We start from the raw sequence: 18417 nt of genomic DNA, 5'->3' as shown, positions 1-18417 counted from the left end.
GATTGAAGGTCGGAGGAGAAGAGGATGACAGAGAATGAGATGGTTGGATGGCATCACTGACTGGATGGACATGAGTTTGAGCAAGCTCCAGGAGCTGATGACAGATGGGGAAGCCTGGTGTGCTGCAGTCCACAGGGCCGCAAAGAGTTGGACACCACTGAGTGACTGAACTGAACTGAACTGAATCAGGATGATCTCCTTGATATCTAGAATGAGAAATATGTGGTCTCCTTATCTCTTATATGGGCGGGACTCAGCTCTGCTCTGCCCCTGCCATTGCCAGCATCCACTGGAGGCAAAGTCCAGCTGTTTACCCTGTTCTGTCATTGTTTCTAACTGAAAATGTAAAAAGGAGGCTGGTTGTAAATTGTCTAACTTGGAGTCCATCTATCTCCTTCCTCAATTAATGTCTGAAAGGCTCATATAGGGAAAAAATATTCTTCTCTACAATAAATCTTTGTCTTAGCTACGATGTCTGAAGAAAAGCTTAAGAAAAGACTTGCATACTTTTATAAGTCAGGCTATTTCTTGCAAGGGTCAATTTCCCAGCCCACATCTGGCCTGGTCTCTGGGCCCTGAGCCTCCACTCAAGTGGTTGGATTTGTCACAAACAGGTTAGATCCAAAAACGACTTGCTTTCAGCTTAGCAAGCAGAGCCCTTACTTTATCGACAGCTGCTTGCTTGTGAACAGAATCACCATCAAACTGCAGTGTTCTGTCAAGGAAAGAATTCCAAGTGACACACAACTGAACTTGGACTCGTCTATCAGACCTCAAGGTCAATTGCAAACTCACGTTGCTACCAACTTAATGGTCCAATGTAAGTCTCTCAAACTGCAAAGTCAAAACATCCCACTCATACATTACGTACTGAAGTTCAAGGCCCAAAGCTATGTGTCTCAAACTCATCCACATCTCTCTATGTGCTATTTTGATCCACAGGATCCATTCTTTCTTTCTTGAAGTTTCTGACTTTCCACAAAGAAGCTAGAGCTTGAGAGGGAACCATGAGTAGCACTCATCTTCTCATCCAAGTTCTGAACCAGCTGGGGAATAGAGCAGATGGCTGACCAAAATACTATCTTAATTTACAATAATGCTGATTTTGAAGAATGTGACATGTGTCTAGGGGGAAGTGAACTTTATCAAACTGAACCACTGAATTAGATATACCCATTTGATAGCTCAAGCATAAAAGAATCTGCCTGCAATGCAGACACAGGAGAAATGGGCTTGATCCCTTGATCAGGAAGATCCCCTGGAGGAGGAAATGACAACCCACTCCAGTATTCTTGCCTGGAGAAACCCATGGACAGAGGAGCCTGGTGGGCTATAGTCCATGGGGTCATAAAGAGTTGGACATGACTAAGACTTACTGTAATAGGAAAGATTCAATAATTCTCCATATAGCTTACTTCCAGAAAACAACAGTTTTCAGGAAGCATTTGTTTGTTACCAGTTACAGGAGGGCTGGACCAACACAGGTACCCTCACATCATGGGACTGTCACTGTAACACTAACAGCATGAAAGAACAGACCAGAATCCATGCTTCCTGGGCACAGAGGTTACGGAGAGCAAAAGGAAAGGAAGTGGAGGACTCTACATGTCCTATTTCTCTGTTTACTTCATCAGTAAAAACCTTTTCCCCTCCAGAAAGGAGAAGGTGGGAATGCCATGGTGAGGAGGTCCCTCTGCATGGAAGGGCCATCAGGCCTTGGAGTGAAAGAGATTCTGGCAATCATCTGTTGACTGTCAGAAGATGCACAACCTAAAAGTTGAGAGTGATGATTTATTTGGCAGACTTTCTGAGGACTTCAAGCCTAGGAGGCAGCCTCTCAGATAGCTCTGAGGGACTGCTCTGAAGAAGAGCTGGGATACAAAGGCATTTTGCAACAAAGACCAGGTAGTCAGAACACCAAAATATTACTGTTAATTAAAGAAAACCAGATATTTCAAGTTAATGAATTTAGCACTTTTGTATGCATGGGAAGATGCAAGAGTCTGGGCTCATTGAGACCATTCCTTTGATATGCAGTTTAGCTACCTAAGGCCAGTAGCCTGCTTCTTTCCCATTCTGAATTCCCTAAGGGCTCACCAGTGGGGGCAGCAGCATTGGCTGATGGCCACAGTATCTTTTGCTTGGTGATGTGGAGGCAAAACTTTTCATTCACATATCCCATCCTTATACCTCACCAATGGCATAACAACAAAAAAATACTAGCTATTTCACACTAGCAATTTTTGTCTTCCATTTCTGTGCTTTCTCATTTTATTTCAGACCTCAGGACTCTTGGGCTGCATCTTAGATATATATAGCCCCTGAGTGTGGCATCCCCACAGAGGCCAGTTATCCCTGGAAAGTGATGCCATATTCCTTGACCCTCTATCAAAATAGACCCTCCAACTGTGGTGCTGGAGAAGACTCTTGAGAGTTCCTTGGATAGCAAGGAGATCAAACCAGTCAATCCTAAAGGAAATCAACTCTGAATATTCGTTGGAGGGACTGATGCTGAAGGTGAGGCTCCAATATTTTGGCCTCTTCATGTGAAGAGGCACCTCACTGGAAAAAATGCTGATGTTGGGAAAGATTGAAGGCAGGAGGAGAAGGGGACAGTAGAGGATGAGATCATTGGATGGTAACACCAACTCAATGGACATGTTGTTCAGTTGCTCAGTTGTGTCCAACTTTTGTGACCCCATGGATTGTAGCATGCCAGGCTTCCCTACCCTTCACCATCTCCCAGAGCTTGCTCAAACTCATGTCCATTGAGTTGGTGATGCCATCCAACCATCTCTTCCTCTGTCATCCCCTTTTTCTCCTGACTTCAATCTTTACCAGCACCAGGCTCTTCTCTAATGAGCTGACTCTTTGCATTAGGTGGCCAAAGTTTTGGAGCTTCAGCTTCAGTATCAGTCCTTCCAATGAATATTCAGTATCAACTTCCTTTAGGATTGACAGGTTGGATCTCCTTGCAGTCCAAGGGACTCTCAAGAGTCTTCTCCAACACCACGGCTCAAAAACCTCAATTCTTTGATGTTCAGCCTTCATCATGGTCCAACTCTCATGTCCATATATAACTACTGGAAAAACCACAATTTTGACTATATGGACCTTTGTTGGCAAAGTAATATCTCTGCTTTTTAATATGCTTTCTAGGTTTGTCAGAGCTTTTCTTCCAAGGAGCAAGCATCTTAATTTAGTGGCTGCAGTCACCATCTGCAGTTATTTTGGAGCCCAAGAAAATAAAGACGCTGTTTCCATTTTTTCTATATCCATTTGCCATGAAGTGATGGGAGGTGATGGAAAGATCTTTGTGTTTTGAATGTTGAGTTTTAGGCCAACTTTTTCACTTTCCTCTTTCACTTTCATCAAGAAGTTCTTTAGTTCCTCTTTACATTCTGGCATAAGAGTGGTGTCATCTGCATATCTTAGGTTATTTATATTTCTCCCGGCAATCTTGATTCCAGCTTGTGCTTCATCCAGCCCAGCATTTTATGTGATGTACTCTGCATATAAGTTACATAAGCATGGTGACAATATATATCCTTGACATACTCTTTTCCCAATTTGGAGCCAGTCTGTTGTTCCTTGTCCAGTTCTAACTGTTGCTTCTTGACCTGTATACAACAGATTTCTCAGGAGACAGGTCAGGTGGTCTGATATTCCTATCTCTTTCAGAATTTTCCACAGTTTGTTGTGATCCACACAGTCAATGTCTTAACATAGTCAATGAAGCAGAAGTTTTTTTGGAATTCTCTTGCTTTTTCTATGATCCAACAGATGTTAGCAATTTGATCTCTGGTTTCTTTGCCTTTTCTAAATCCAGCTTGAACATGTGCAAGTTCTCAGTTCACGTACTGATGAAGCCTAGCTTGGAGAATTTTGAATGTTACTTTGCTAGCATTTGAGATGAGGGAAATTATGTGGTAGTTTGAACATTCTTTGATATTGCCCTTTGGGATTGGAATGAAAACTGACCTTTCTCAGTCCTGTGGCCATGGTTGAGTCTTCCCTATTTGTGGCATATTGAGCGCAGCACTTTAAGAGCATTATTTTTTTTAAGATTTGAAATTGCTCAGATGGGATTTCATAACCTCTCATAGCTTTGTTCATAGTGATGCTTCCTAAGACCCACTTGACTTCACACTTCCAGTTGTCTGGCTTTAGGTGAGTGATCATGCTTTTCACCTGGAATGTATCTAGTTGGTATGGCTGTTGTAAGAGGGTTCTATAGAAGCACAGTGTAAATGTGGCCCTTCTTTGGGGGTGGTGATTTTTATTAGGCTACCCGTGGAAAAATAGGAACAACAAGAGCAAAGACACATTCTCTTGATAGATGATGAAATACATTCTTATTTTGGAATATAGGGCAAAATATACATGGATTATTAAGTAAACTAGTCTTTAAAGGAAATTGAAGCTGAGGCTCGTTCCATTAGGCTATTCTGCTGTTGTTTCTGAGACACACAGTCACTCTCTGTTGGTGTGAAATGGAATATGTGTATGTGTGTGTGGTGTGTGTGTATGTGTGTATGTGTATACTGGGGGTGGAGATATGCATCATGTTTCAACACTGGGAAAAACACTAAAGTGGTAGAAAAAAGAAAGACTTTTGAGTCACATAAATCATGTGAACAAAGTCATTTTCTTGCTGTAACATTTTACACATGTCAATTAAAAAAAAGGCACAACCTAAAAGTTGAGAGTTATGTTTTATTTGGCTAACAAAACCTTAGAGGTGACTGCAGTGGCTGAGGATTTGATGGCAGACATTATATTTCCATCCTGAGCTCCCCCAGGGGTCTCTGGCAGGAGGGAGTTGGCATGAGGGTGGCAAGAGTGGGGAGGTGGCTGTAGTGGCTGACAGTTGCAACATCTTGCTTCCTAATATGGCAGGTGGCATTTGTAGTTCACACAAGTAACCTAAATGAACTGGTTTCAGTTATTTGTATAAGGAGACACAATTAAATTTTCTCACCTCCTAGGGTTGTTGTGAGGACGGATTGAGTTACTATCCACCTAAGTCATTAATAGAGAAACTGTCACCTAGTTTGGGTGTAACTGAGCAGGATCCTATGGGGCCTTCCCAGGGGAGACCCCTCCTCCCTTCTTCTCTACTTAGCTCCTCTCTGAAGAATCTAGATAACAGGTCAGTTCAGCTCAGTCACTCAGTCAGGTCCAATTCTCTGTGACCCCATGGACTGCAGCACACCAGGCTTCCTTGTCCATTACCAACTCACGGAGCTTACCCAAACTCATGTGCATCGAGTTGGTGATGTCATCCAACCAGAGCCACCTCACTGGAAAAGATGCTGATGCTGGGAAAGATCAAAGGCAGGAGGAGAAGGGGACAGCAGAAGTTGGACATCACCAACTCAGTGGACGTGTTTTTGTTCAGTCGCTCAGTCATGTCTGACTTTTGTGACCCCATGGACTGCAGCATGCCAGGCTTCCTAGCCCTTCATCTCCCGGAGCTTGCTCAAACTCATGTCTGTTGAGTTGGTGATACCATCCAACTATCCATTTGTCTGTCATTCCGTTCTCCTCCTGACTTCAATCTTTCCCAGTATCAGGGTCTTCTCTAATGAGCTGACTCTTTGCATCAGGTGGCCAAACTATTGGAGCTTCAGCTTTAGCATCTGTCCTTCCAATGAATATTCAGGACTGATTTTATCTGATGCAGATTTCCTGTTGAGAAAACCCCCCACCAAATAGAAGATGTTAACTACCTGACACAGTGAGCACATAGCCCCAGGCCTCCTGGAGCGTGAGGACTGATAAAGTTAACCCCTGTGACATCACTCTGTCACCATCAGCCAATCAAAGGACAGTGCATGAGCGGGTCACAGACTCTGCAAATCCCTCTCTCATCTGGCTGTTAAAAGTGCTTTGCTGAAACTCTTCAGGGAGCTGAAGGGATTTTTAGAGCATGAGCAACCCATCTTTGTGCATGGTCCTGCAGTATACCTTGCTGTGCTCCAAACACCAATGTTTCCGTTTGTTTGGCTTCACTAAGCATGTGCGTGGGGCAGAGGAACCTGTGCTAATTTGGGCTGCTGTTGAGAGGGGTCTATATTCATTCACTTGTTTATCTATTAGTTTGTTTATTCAGTCAGCTGACCATCCATTCACTTGTTTACTCATTAACCCACACCCATAAATCTTTCAGAGTCTTTTCGGTACATATATATTTTGTCAGCATAATATGCACTAATGCAGTTCATTATTAATGTTAATAGTATCCAAGTCCATAGTTCAAACTCACTAAAAGCATTTGGAAGTACAGAGGAAAATAAAGTAACAGTCTTAAATATGTCACTGCTATTGGTATTAATTATAGAAATTAATGGAAAGGAGATAATGAAAGATTCCAAAGTATTTTCAGAATAATAAATACATATGTTTGGAATATTATTTTTAATATTATATTTTATGTAATGAAATAGTTATTTTATATTTTAATATAATATAGTTATTTTTATTTTGACTTTCATTATATTCATATATAATGATTATTATATAGTTACTTTATAGAAATATACAATCACAGAAGGAAATGATGTCCCACTCCAGTATTCTTGCCTGGGAAATCCCATGGACAGAGGAGGCTGGTGGGCTACAACAAACAGTTGAACACAAGTTAGTGACTAGACAACATGAACAGATTATATTTAATACAATATTTGTGAGGTGATTGACGAAAGAGAAACAGACTCTCAGATAATAAACAATGAGAGGAGGAACGCTATGGGCTCTTCAGGAGCAAGTTTCATGTTTTAGAAGCTCTGAGGATTCAATGGCAGACACTGAGGGATGTGGTAGGCAGACTTCTGGGGCATTCTTCCAGCAAATACAATGATTCAAGTTTTGTATGGTAGCTGATGGAGATGAGAAAAATGGACCCAGAGACTTTAGGAAGGAGTGAGCTGATGCTGGCCCAGGGTGATTACTAAAAGTATCAAAATAGGAGCAGGTGTAGTGGGTCATACTAAGAGACAGGCTGTGCTGATGTGAAACAGCCTTGTCCTGTTTGTGGCACTGGCCGGGCACTCGCCATATGCCAGGCCCTGTGTGAACCATGCTTTCTGCACTTCAGCTGATTTAACTCTCAAAACCACTCTTTGAGGTAGGTATTAGGCTTATGGCATTTTCTTCAAGAAAAAGAAAGTGAGAGATTGGTTTACATTAAGCAATTAATAAACGGCAAAGTCAGAATTTCGATCCAGATCTAATGAACTCTGGGGAGACCATCAAGTAAGTTCTTCACATTTCTGTGACTATTATAGGAATTTGTTTGTGGAACATGAGTGTAGAATAGTTGGAAAATTTTCACCACTGCACAATGAAGCAATGACTGCTGGCCTTCTGGAAAGAGGTCAGAGTTTGGGTGGCATTCTGGAAGGCAAATTTGCATGGCAGAGAAAAGCAAGAAGGAATGAACATGACTAGTTGTTCTGAACACGGCTAGTTGTCTGAGATCGTGCGGTCTGGTAAATCTCCGTGTGCCTGATCATAGGAGAGACAGTAAAGTAAATGATCAAAATTGAAATCAGACTGATTGTATTCTTTGCAGCCAAAGTGGAGAAGCTCTATACAGTCAGCAAAAACAAGACCAAGAGCTGACTGTGGCTCAGATCATAAACTTATTGCCAAATTCAGACTTAAATTGAAGAAAGTAGGCAAAACCACTAGATCATTCAGGTATGACCTATATCAAATCCCTTATGATTATACAGTGGAAGAGACAAATATTCAAGGGGTTAGATCTGATAGAGCGAGTGCCTGAAGAACTATGGATGGAGGTTTGTGACATCGTACAGGAGGAAGGGATCAAGACCATTCCCATGGAAAAGAAATGCAAAAAAGCAAAATGGCTGTCTGAGGAGGCCTTACAAATAGCTGTGAAAAGAAGAGAAGTGAAAAGCAAAGGAGAAAAGGAAGGATATAAGCATCTGAATGCAGAGTTCCAAAGAATAGCAAGAAGAGATAAGAAAGCCTTCCTCAGTGATCAATGCAAAGAAATAGAGGAAAACAACAGAATGGGAAAGACTAGAGATCTCTTCAAGAAAATTAGAGATACCAAGGGAATATTTCATGCAAAGATGGACACAATAAAAGACAAAAAATTTATGGACCTAAGAGGAACAGAAGATATTAAGAAGAGGTGGAAAGAATGAACAGAAGAACTATACAAAAAAGATCTTCATGACCCAGATAACCACAATGATGTGATCACTTACCTAGAGCCAGACATCCTGACTGTGAAGTCAAGTGGGCCTTAGGAAGCATCAGTACGAACAAATGAACAAAACTAGTAGAGGTGATGAAATTCCAGCTGAGCTACTTCATTTCCTATAATATGATGCTATGAAAGTGCCTCACTCAATATGCCAGAAAATACGGAAGACTCAGAAGTGGCCACAGGACTGGAAAAGGTCAGTTTTTATTCCAATCCCAAAGAAAGGCAATGCCAAAAAATGTTCAGAGTACCACACAATTGCACTCATCCCACACACTAGAAAACTAATGCCAAAAATTCTCCAAGTGATGCTTCAATAGTACATGAACTGAGAACTTGCAGATGTTCAAGCTGGATTTAGAAAACACAGAGGAACCAGAAATCAAAATCACCAACATCCACTGGATCATCAAAAACACAAAAGAGTTCCAGATAAACATCTGCTTCTGCTTTATTGACTATGCCAAAGCCTTTGACTGTGTGGATCACAATAAACTGTGGAAAATTCTTCAAGAGATGGGGATAGCAGACCACCTGACCTGCCTCCTGAGAAACCTGCATGCAGGTCAAGAAGCAACAGTTAGAACCAGACATGGAACAACAGACTGGTTCTGAATTGGGAAAGGAGTACGTCAATGTTGTATAGGGTCACCCTGCTTATCAAACTTCTATGCAGAGTACATCATGCAAATTTCTAGGTAGGATGAAGCACAAGCTGGAATCAAGATTGCCAGGAGAAATATAAATAACCTCAGATATGCAGATGACACCACCCTTATGCCAGAACATGAAGAGGAACTAAAGTGCCTCTTGATGAACGTGAAAGAGGAGAGTGAAAAAGTTGGCTTAAAACACAACTTGCAAAAAACAAAGACCATTCCATCACCTCCCATCACTTCATGGCAAATAGATGGAAAAAAAATGGAAACTGTGAGAGACTTTATTTTCTTGGGCTCCAAAATCACTGCAGATGGTGACTGCAGCCACAAAATTAAGATGCTAGCTCCTTGGGAGAAAAGCTATGACAGACCTAGACAGCATATTAAGAAGCAGAAACATTGCTTTGCCGACAGAGATCAAAGCTATGGTTTTTCTAGTAGTCATGTATGGATGGAAGGGTTGGACCATGAAGAAGGCTGAGCACCAAAGAATCGATGCTTTTGAACTGTGGTGGTGGAGAAGACTCTTGAGAATCTCTTGGACTGCAAGGAGATCAAACCAGTCAATCCTAAAGGAAATCAATCCTGAATATTCATTGGAAGGACTGAAGCTGAAGCTGAAGCTCCAGTACTTTGGCCACCTGATGCGAAGAGCTGACTCATTTGAAAAGACCCTGATGCTGAGAAAGACTGAAGGCAAGAGGAGAAGGGGGCAGCAGAGGATGAGATGGTTGAATGGCATAACTGACTCGATGCACATGAGTTTGAGCAAATTTTGGGAGTTAGTAACGGATGAGGGAAGCCTGGCGTGCTACAGTACATGGGGTCACAAAGAGTCAGACACTACTGAGTGACTGAACTGAACTGAACTGAATTCACTTCTTATGTTAAAGACAAATTTATACATTAAATGCTTAGATCCATATTTGTTCTTCTGGTAAGAAATTTTCATATCACAAAAGAATAAGAGCTAAAATGAGACTGTTTTAGAGTAAATGTTATTTTTCTGTAATGATTAGTTAGTATTTAATCCATATATATCAGTTAATATTTACTTCTAATTTCAAGTTATAGAAAGCTCAACTCATATTAGCTCAAGCAAAGTTCAAAAAGGCCCTGGTCTTCAGGCCAGGCCAGAATCCAAAGGTCAAATAATGGCACCAACTGCCCTTTCTCCTACTTCCCTTTGGTATTCTCTTGGTTGACTTAATCATCAGGCAGAATTTTGACATATAATCTTGGATTAAAATGACCAGTTCTTTCCCTATTGATCTAAGGAAAGTCATAGGAAAGACCTGACTGGGCCATGGACCTACCCTGTGAAGAAAGACTGACCCTGGGACTCAAGAGCTCCAACCTGGAGATGGGCAAAAGGAATGTCCCCAGCAGAAAAGACTCCAGCAAAGACTAACTATTGCACTTGAACCATATACTTGGCATTTATGAAGGATGGGAGTTTTATACCACTGAGTTTTTGCTTTCTGTAAATAAGTTTGGTATTGGACATGTGATAAATCTGTATAGTCAAAGCTATGGTTTTTCCAGTAGCATTGTATGGATGTGAGAGCTGGACCATGAAGAAGGTTCAACGCCAAAGAATGAATACTTTCAAATTAGGTTGCTGGGGAAGACTCTTGAGAGTCACTTGGAAAGCAAGGAGATCAAACCAGTCAATCCTAAAGGAAATCAGCCCTGAATATTCATTGGAAAGACTGATGCTAAAGCTGAAGCTCCAATACTTTGGCCACCTGATGTGAAGAGCCAGCTCATTGGAAAAGACCCTGATGCTGGGAAAGATTGAAAGCAAAAGGAGAAAGAGGCAGCAGAGGATGAGATAGTTAGATGGCATCACCAACTCAATTGACATGAATTTGAACAAACTCTGGGATATAGTGAAGGACAGGAAAGCCTGGCATGCTGCAGTCCATGGGGTTGCAAAGAGTCAGATATGACTTATTGACTGAACAGCTACAATAATGTATAAATTAAGATGTTTCAGACATATCACTCACTTGGGTAATGTTTGGGGCATGAGTATCTTCTTCCATGAGACACTATTTGCTTATATCAGTCACTAGCCAACAAGTCTTTATCAAGCAATTCCTATAATCTAAGTATCCTGTTCACACAGCACAAATCAAATTATAGCACGGTCAATACCACGATAATGGAAATCTCTCCTGACAAGCAAAGCCCAGGCCTCAGCTGCGAACATGGAGTTTAGAGTGATATTCAATAACCCCATTTCAGAGCTGTCCCAGAACATGGTTGTCTTTGTAACAGTGTATGGCAGGTAATCTGTGCTGAGTAGATCCTTAAGATGCTTTTGGTTTTTCTTTGTGTTTTTCATTTCGGTGATTTCACTATTGATGAGCATTGTCTGGGAGCCAAAAAGGAAAATGAATCTCTGATTAGTTTGCATAATCATCACTAGCTTGTCAGAGGGAGTGTGAAATCTCAGGATGGATTAGAGATTTTCATAGGGCATGTCACCATCAGGGGCTTCCCCCGTGGCTTAGCAGTGAAGAATCCACCTGCAATACAGAGACCTAGTTTCAATCCCTGGGTTGGAGGAGGGCATGGCAGCCCACTCCAATATTCTTGCCTGGAGAATCCCATGGACAGAGGAACCTGGCAAGCTATAGTCCATGGGGTTGCAAAGAGGCAAAACAGCTGAAGATACTGAGCACACATGAATGCCACCATCAGAGCAATTCTAGCCAGGTAATGAACACAGCCTCCTTTTCCTACAGAAAATCATGCTGAGTAGATTCAAATGCAGACTTCAAGCTCTGCACGGAGTCTTATACCAAGAAGGGCAAGTCTGGAGAGTTAGTCAGGTTCTGATTGTGCTATCTAAGGAAACTGGGCTTCATCCCCTCTGTAGGGAATGTTTAAGAGAGTTTGAAAAAGTGATAAAATGAGATTTTCAGTTGAGAAAGAACATCCTGACAATGAATGAGGAACGGATTGGAGGCGCATTCCAGAACCAGCGCCCTTTCCTGACCCTCCTCAGCAGTTGGGCATACAACCCAGTCTTGGCCATTTATATCCTCTTCCTAAAACTTTGAGACTTAGACCTCTAGGCCACTCTGGGCGGGACCTGATTTTCCCAGAACTAGTTGTACAACTTTCTATTTGACTAAAAGAGTATCCTGAAAGCATTTCAGTAACTTACCTTTCTGTTTAAATTAGCCAGTGCTGACTTCCGTTTTTTATAACAGAATTGCTAAAAAAGTTAATTGCCTGCTATACTTAGGTCACCTTTCACAGAGATGCCTGTAGACATCTGAGATTTAACTTCACCCATGAGTAAGCAGAAAAGATCAGTTGCACACCATAGTATTAGACAAGATGGAAGGGGTTGATTCAGCCCAACAGATACTAGCAAAGTTATCACAACCATCATCGAATAACAATGTGAAGCTAATGATAACCACTTTTCTAAATTTTCTACCATTTTACCACAATATGGGCCTTTTGAAAGCATGGCTTCTGTCAGCTTGCTCTATATTAAGTGGCAAGAATTTTTTTAAGAACTGGGTCATCTGTGCACTAGACTTGTTTTCTGTGAAAATGCCAGCCAAATAATCAAAGGCAAATTGAATCAATTAAGTGTATAATAGGCCAAATTTATCCTAGGAGGCCTGTCATGCTCAAGAGATGATTTATTTTCATTTCACTTAGCAAAAAAATAAATGTTAAAACCATACAACCAAATGTCAGATGGAATCCTCTTTGGCAGATGCCCAGAGGTCCAGTGTCCACAGGAGATGGGTGTGGGAGCTAGGCTTGTAAGCAAAGTCTTCCACAGTCCCTAGACATGCTTGAAGTACTTTCAAAAAGAATCACCAGGTAAACACTAAGAGCTGTTTAAAGAGCAAATTATTTAAATCATTATTTAAAGTAATGTTTTAAACTACCACATATGCTTTGGGAAATAGTCATTTGTGTTAGTTGCTCGGTTGTGTCTGACTCTTTACAACTCCATGGACTATAGCCCACCAGTCTCCTCTATCTGCAGAATTCTCCAGACAAGAATACTGGAGTAGGTTGCCATTTTCTTCTCCAGGGGATCTTCCCAACCCAGGGATTGAACCTGGGTCTCCTGCATTGCAGGCAGATTCCTTACCATCTGAGACACCAGGGAAGCCTCTAATTATTATTCTAATTTTATCTTTTTAAAAAATTCTCTCTTGATTTAAAACCTTTCTCTTTTCTTCTTCTTGTCCATTTTTCAAGGCTCAGAACCACTTTTTATTTTATTTTCTTAATTTTTCTTTCACATTGCTGGTTCACTGGGTTTAAGGTTGCTCTGGTATGTTAACTTTGTAACACTTGGTTTCCAGTTTCCTTTAATTTTCAAATCTTCAGTAGCCTAAATATTTATCTTGGTAATTTTTAAATGGATGTAAATCTTTCTCTGAAAATCAATGTATTTTTCCTGAATAGGTTATTACTTTATATTTAATTTTATGCTTCAATCAGCAGATTATCTTCAGTCTCTCTGCTAAGCTTTCTCTTTTCCCTAAACTTTGTCTTGGTTTCTATTTGTTATTCATCATCATTCACTATATAAAATGAAGAAAAAAAAAAAAAGGTTTCTGGCTGTTCTTAAGTTTTTTTCCTTACAACACAAAGCTGTTGTGTCAGCAGAGATAGATGTTTCAACAGAGAAGTGTCTTGCTGTTGGCATTACCCAAGGCAATGCTGTTTAGGTCAATGAGTTCAGTGAATGTAGTTTGGACATGAGTAGCGCTAAAAATCAAGTCAAAGCAGTTTCTTTATGTTTAACAAACAGTCTCCAGAAAAATCAGTGAATTGCTTATTTTTATACCTATTGCTGGAAGAAGGCAATGGCAACTCACTCCAGTACTCTTGCCTGGAAAATCCCATGGATGGAGGAGCCTGGTGGGCTGCAGTCCGTGGGGTCACGAAGAGTTGGACACGACTGAGCGACTTCCCTTTCACTTTTCACTTTCATGCATTGGAGAAGGAAATGGCAACCCACTCCAGTGTTCTTGCCTGGAGAATCTCAGGGATGGGGGAACCTGGTGGTCTGCCGTCTGTGGGGTCGCACAGAGTCGGATACACCTGAAGTGACTTAGCAGCAGCAGCAGCAGCGGTGGCAGCATACCTATTGCTGAGGACTTGGATTATAGTGTCTAAAAGTTCACTTCTGGCCAAGACCTGTCAAGTGAGTGATGGAAGATTCTGGCCTAGAATGCAAGCTTCTCAAATGTATTTCAGTGCTTCTGGGGGCCTTGGACAATGTTTCATGGTTTCATGTTTCAAACTGTGGCTTGACCACTCATTTAAGTTTTGTGTCTTTGGGCAAGATTAGTAACTTATTTTCTCCATTTTAATACTTTCCTGAGGAACTGTTGAATTAAACATGATGTTTATGAAGTGTGGGGCTTCCCTGGTGGCTCAGAGGTGAAGAATCCACCTACAATGCAGGAGACCCAGGTTCTATCCCTGGGTTGGGAAGATCTACTGAGAAGGGAATGGCTACCCACTTCAGTATTCTTGCCTGGGAAATCCCACGGACAGAGGAGCCTGGCAGGCTGCAGTCCATGGGGTTTCAGAGAGTCGGACATAGTTGAGTGACTAACACTCTCACTATGGAATGTACATAGTGTGTGTTTTTAAGATGATGATTATTACCATTATTGTTGTTAGTAGCAATGTCAGCTTTAGGATAAGGTTTCCCAATGCTTTTGTTCAGCAGTAGGAGTACAAACCAAGTTAACTGTTTCCTTACTCCTGAGAAAGTTTAAGTGTCATTAAAGATATTTTGAGCTATGTTTCCTGAGCACTAACATGACTATGAAAAGATAAAATACAATACAATACAGCTCAACCTTACTCAATGTCAGCCTACTCATTATCTCTACTTGAATGTCTAATGAATGTATGGAGCTCAAAATGCCCTAAATTAAATTCCTGGTTCCTGATCCCCTCACACTTGCTCCACCCATGTCCTTCCTCACATGGTTGCTGGTACCTCCAACCTGCCAGTTGCCTAGACAAAAAGCTTTGGAGTCATCCTTTAATTCTCTCTTTCTATCATGGCTCATATAAAATCTATCAGCAAATCCTGTGAGTTCTACCTTCTTACTTGTTTTATTTCATAGCCTCCCAACCAGTTTCTCTCCCAACCAGCTTCTGTCCTTCCCAAAGCCAAGGAAATGGCTTATCCTATTTTCTTCTCTGGAAAGGACATGGTGTATCAAGGGTGTCTTTTCAACAACTTGACATATTATGGAATGTCTCTTCTCAAAAATGTTTAGTTCTTCCATTTTATTCAGAGTAAAAACTGTAACTTTGCTAAAACATACCATGCCACATGGCCTAGCTCTCTGCTTTTGCCTCACTTTCTTAGGTGATGTGCCTGAAGTTTTGCTACTCTTTAGGCTTGTCAACTTTTTAAACTGATCTTTCTGGACTACCTTATCAAAAGGATTTAAGGATACATCTAGAAAACATAAGCATCTTGATCATGATTTTAAAAAGAGTCTCTGGACATTTCTCTTTTGTATCTTTGATTCTTTATACCTGTGACTTGGTAACAAGATGGTTTGTAACTGACAAGAATTTTTCATTTCCATTGAAACCTTGCCAATACTAATAACCTCGAACCATCATTTTTACCTTAGAGGTGAGAAATTGTATTTAATTAGTTAAAACATTCATTAGAGACTATTTTTTAGCAAAGGCAAAAATGATGATGGATCTGGGGAGGACAGCAGTTATAAACTGATCATGCATACTAGAACTCAGAATAGAATGTTGTTCACTGGTCAGTATTTCCATCTGTGTGGACTTACGTCAATCATACGTGCTCGAATGGTATGGTCCTTATGGCAGCACGCTGTTCTATGCCTTTTTCTTTTTCATATGAACCTACTCCAGTGAGCACTGGTGTTTATATGGAAACACATGTTTCCTAAAAATAGTAGTGAGTACCTTGTGGAAGTAATAACCATTTTCTTAATAAAATTCTTGATGCCTGGTTGATGCTGTCAGGAACAAACCATTTCTTTCCCTCACAACAGAGAACAGATTATTTATAATTAGTTTATTGGTGAGAATGCCTTTCATCTTCTGCACATTTATGAGGTTAATAGCTTTGGGGCAGTTCTGTGTAATTTTTTAAACATCTTCTTTGGCATAGTCACGCTTGTGTGCTGTTGAACTTGTGAACTCAGCTAACTTATCTATCTAGCATACTTTGCTAGGCTCTTTTGTAAAGCATTTCTGTTTTGGCATTAGAATAAAACAAACAAAAAAAAACCAATTGTAATCTCAGAGATGCAATGGAAAAAGAAACAAAGTATTATGGCAAGCAGTGTCTTTCAAATTCTTGTTTTATAAGTAAATATCTGCAAAAAACATACAATTTCAGATTTCCATGCTAAATCTTCATTCATCTGTGGCGTTGCTCTGGTCATCAACTTTTTAATATAAAGAGAAGAGTGAGAGCTATACTGCAGAATAAACAGTGGAGAAATAGTTACTGATGGGAAGTTCTGACCAAGTGGGCGTGAAACTGAATGACTCTGAGTTCAGATTTCATTATTTAGAATTATTAAACCCAAAACTCAAGAACTAAAAGCTTGACCAGTCTTTTACTGGTCAGGCTTCCTTCTTCAGATATTATGTGGGTCTAGATTTAGAGGAACCTTCTGATCTTCATGGATAATCCAACTTTTGTCCTTTTTGCTCAGTGGAAATAACAAGTTGGGAAACTGAATAATTAATAATAAACAACTGAATAATAAAAAATAAACTGAATAATTAATAATAAACAACTGAATAATTAAGTAAGCACTACACTACAGTTACAAGAGACACATTGTGGCAAACTTCTCCAATCCTAGGAATTTTTTGCCTCTCCTCTGTACTCATTTGCCATATGGTTAGTTTCTTTAAAGCTCTTGAGGGAGAAAAGGCAGAAGAACCAGAGATCACATTGCCAACATCCGCTGGATCATGGAAGAAGCAAGAGAGTTCCAGAAAACATCTATTTCTGCTTTATTGACTATGCCAAAGCCTTTGACTGTGTGGATCACAATAAACTGTAGAAAATTCTGAAAGAGATGGGAATACCAGACCACCTGACCTGCCTCTTGAGAAACTTATAAGCAGGTCAGGAAGCAACTGGACATGGAACAACAGACTGGTTCCAAATAGGAAAAGGAGTACGTCAAGGCTGTATATTGTCACCCTGCTTGTTTAATTTCTATGCAGAGTACATCATGAGAAACGCTGGACTGGAAGAAACACAAGCTGGAATCAAGATTGCCAGGAGAAATATCAATCACCTCAGATATGCAGATGACACCACCCTTATGGCAGAAAGTGAAGAGGAGATAAAAAGCCTCTTGATGAAAGTGAAAGAGGAGAGTAAAATGTTGGCTTAAAGCTCAACATTCAGAAAACAAAGATCATGGCATCCGGTCCCATCACTTCATGGGAAATAGATGGGGAGACAGTGGAAACAGTGTCAGACTTTATTTTTTGGGGCTCCGAAATCACTGCAGATGGTGACTGCAGCCATGAAATTAAAAGATGCTTGCTCCTTGGAAGAAAAGTTATGACCAACCTAGAGAGTATATTCAAAAGCAGAGACACTACTTAGCCAACTAAGGTCCATCTAGTCAAGGCTATTGTTTTTCCTGTGGTCATGTATGGATGTGAGAGTTGGACTGTGAAGAAGGCTGAGTGCCGAAGAATTGATGCTTTTGAACTGTGGTGTTGGAGAAGACTCTTGAGAGTCCCTTGGACTGCAAGGAGATCCAACCAGTCCATTCTGAAGGAGATCAACCCTGGGACTTCTTTGGAAGGAATGATGCTAAGGCTGAAACTCCAGTACTTTTGGCCACCTCATGAGAAGAGTTGACTCATTGGAAAAGACTCTGATGCTGGGAGGGACTGGGGGCAGGAGGTGAAGGGGATGACCGAGGATGAGATGGCTGGATGGCATCACAGACTCGATGGACGTGAGCCTGAGTGAACTCCAGGAGATGGTGATGAACAGGGAGGCCTGGCATGCTGCAATTCATGGGGTCGCAAAGAGTTGGACACGACTGAGCGACTGAACTGAGCTGAATTGAAGAGCACCAACGAGGAAAGCATTATAAACAATTTTTAATCTAAATGTCTATGTGTTCACATAGATTTGAGTGTTGCCATGATTTATGGTCATTTCCAACATTTCCCCAATCCTTGCATGCTAAGTGGCTTCAGTCGTGTCCAACTCTTTGCAACCCCATGGACTATAGCCCGCCAGCCTCCTCTGTCCGTGGGATTCTCCTGGCAAGAATACTGGAGTGGGTTGCCATGCCCTCCTCCAGAGGATCTTCCTGACCCAGGGATTGAATTCGTATCTCTCACATCTCCTGCACTGGCAGAAGGGTTCTTTACCGCTAGTACCATCTGGAATGCTCTCCCCAATGCTTTCCACTGAATTGTTTTATCTTTATTATGTAGCATTTTAACCAGACTTGTGCC

The sequence above is a fragment of the Ovis aries genome, chromosome 2, assembly GCF_016772045.2.
Source record: "Ovis aries strain OAR_USU_Benz2616 breed Rambouillet chromosome 2, ARS-UI_Ramb_v3.0, whole genome shotgun sequence".
Taxonomy (NCBI): Eukaryota; Metazoa; Chordata; class Mammalia; order Artiodactyla; family Bovidae; genus Ovis; species Ovis aries.
Note: the sequence above shows the minus strand (reverse complement) of the source record.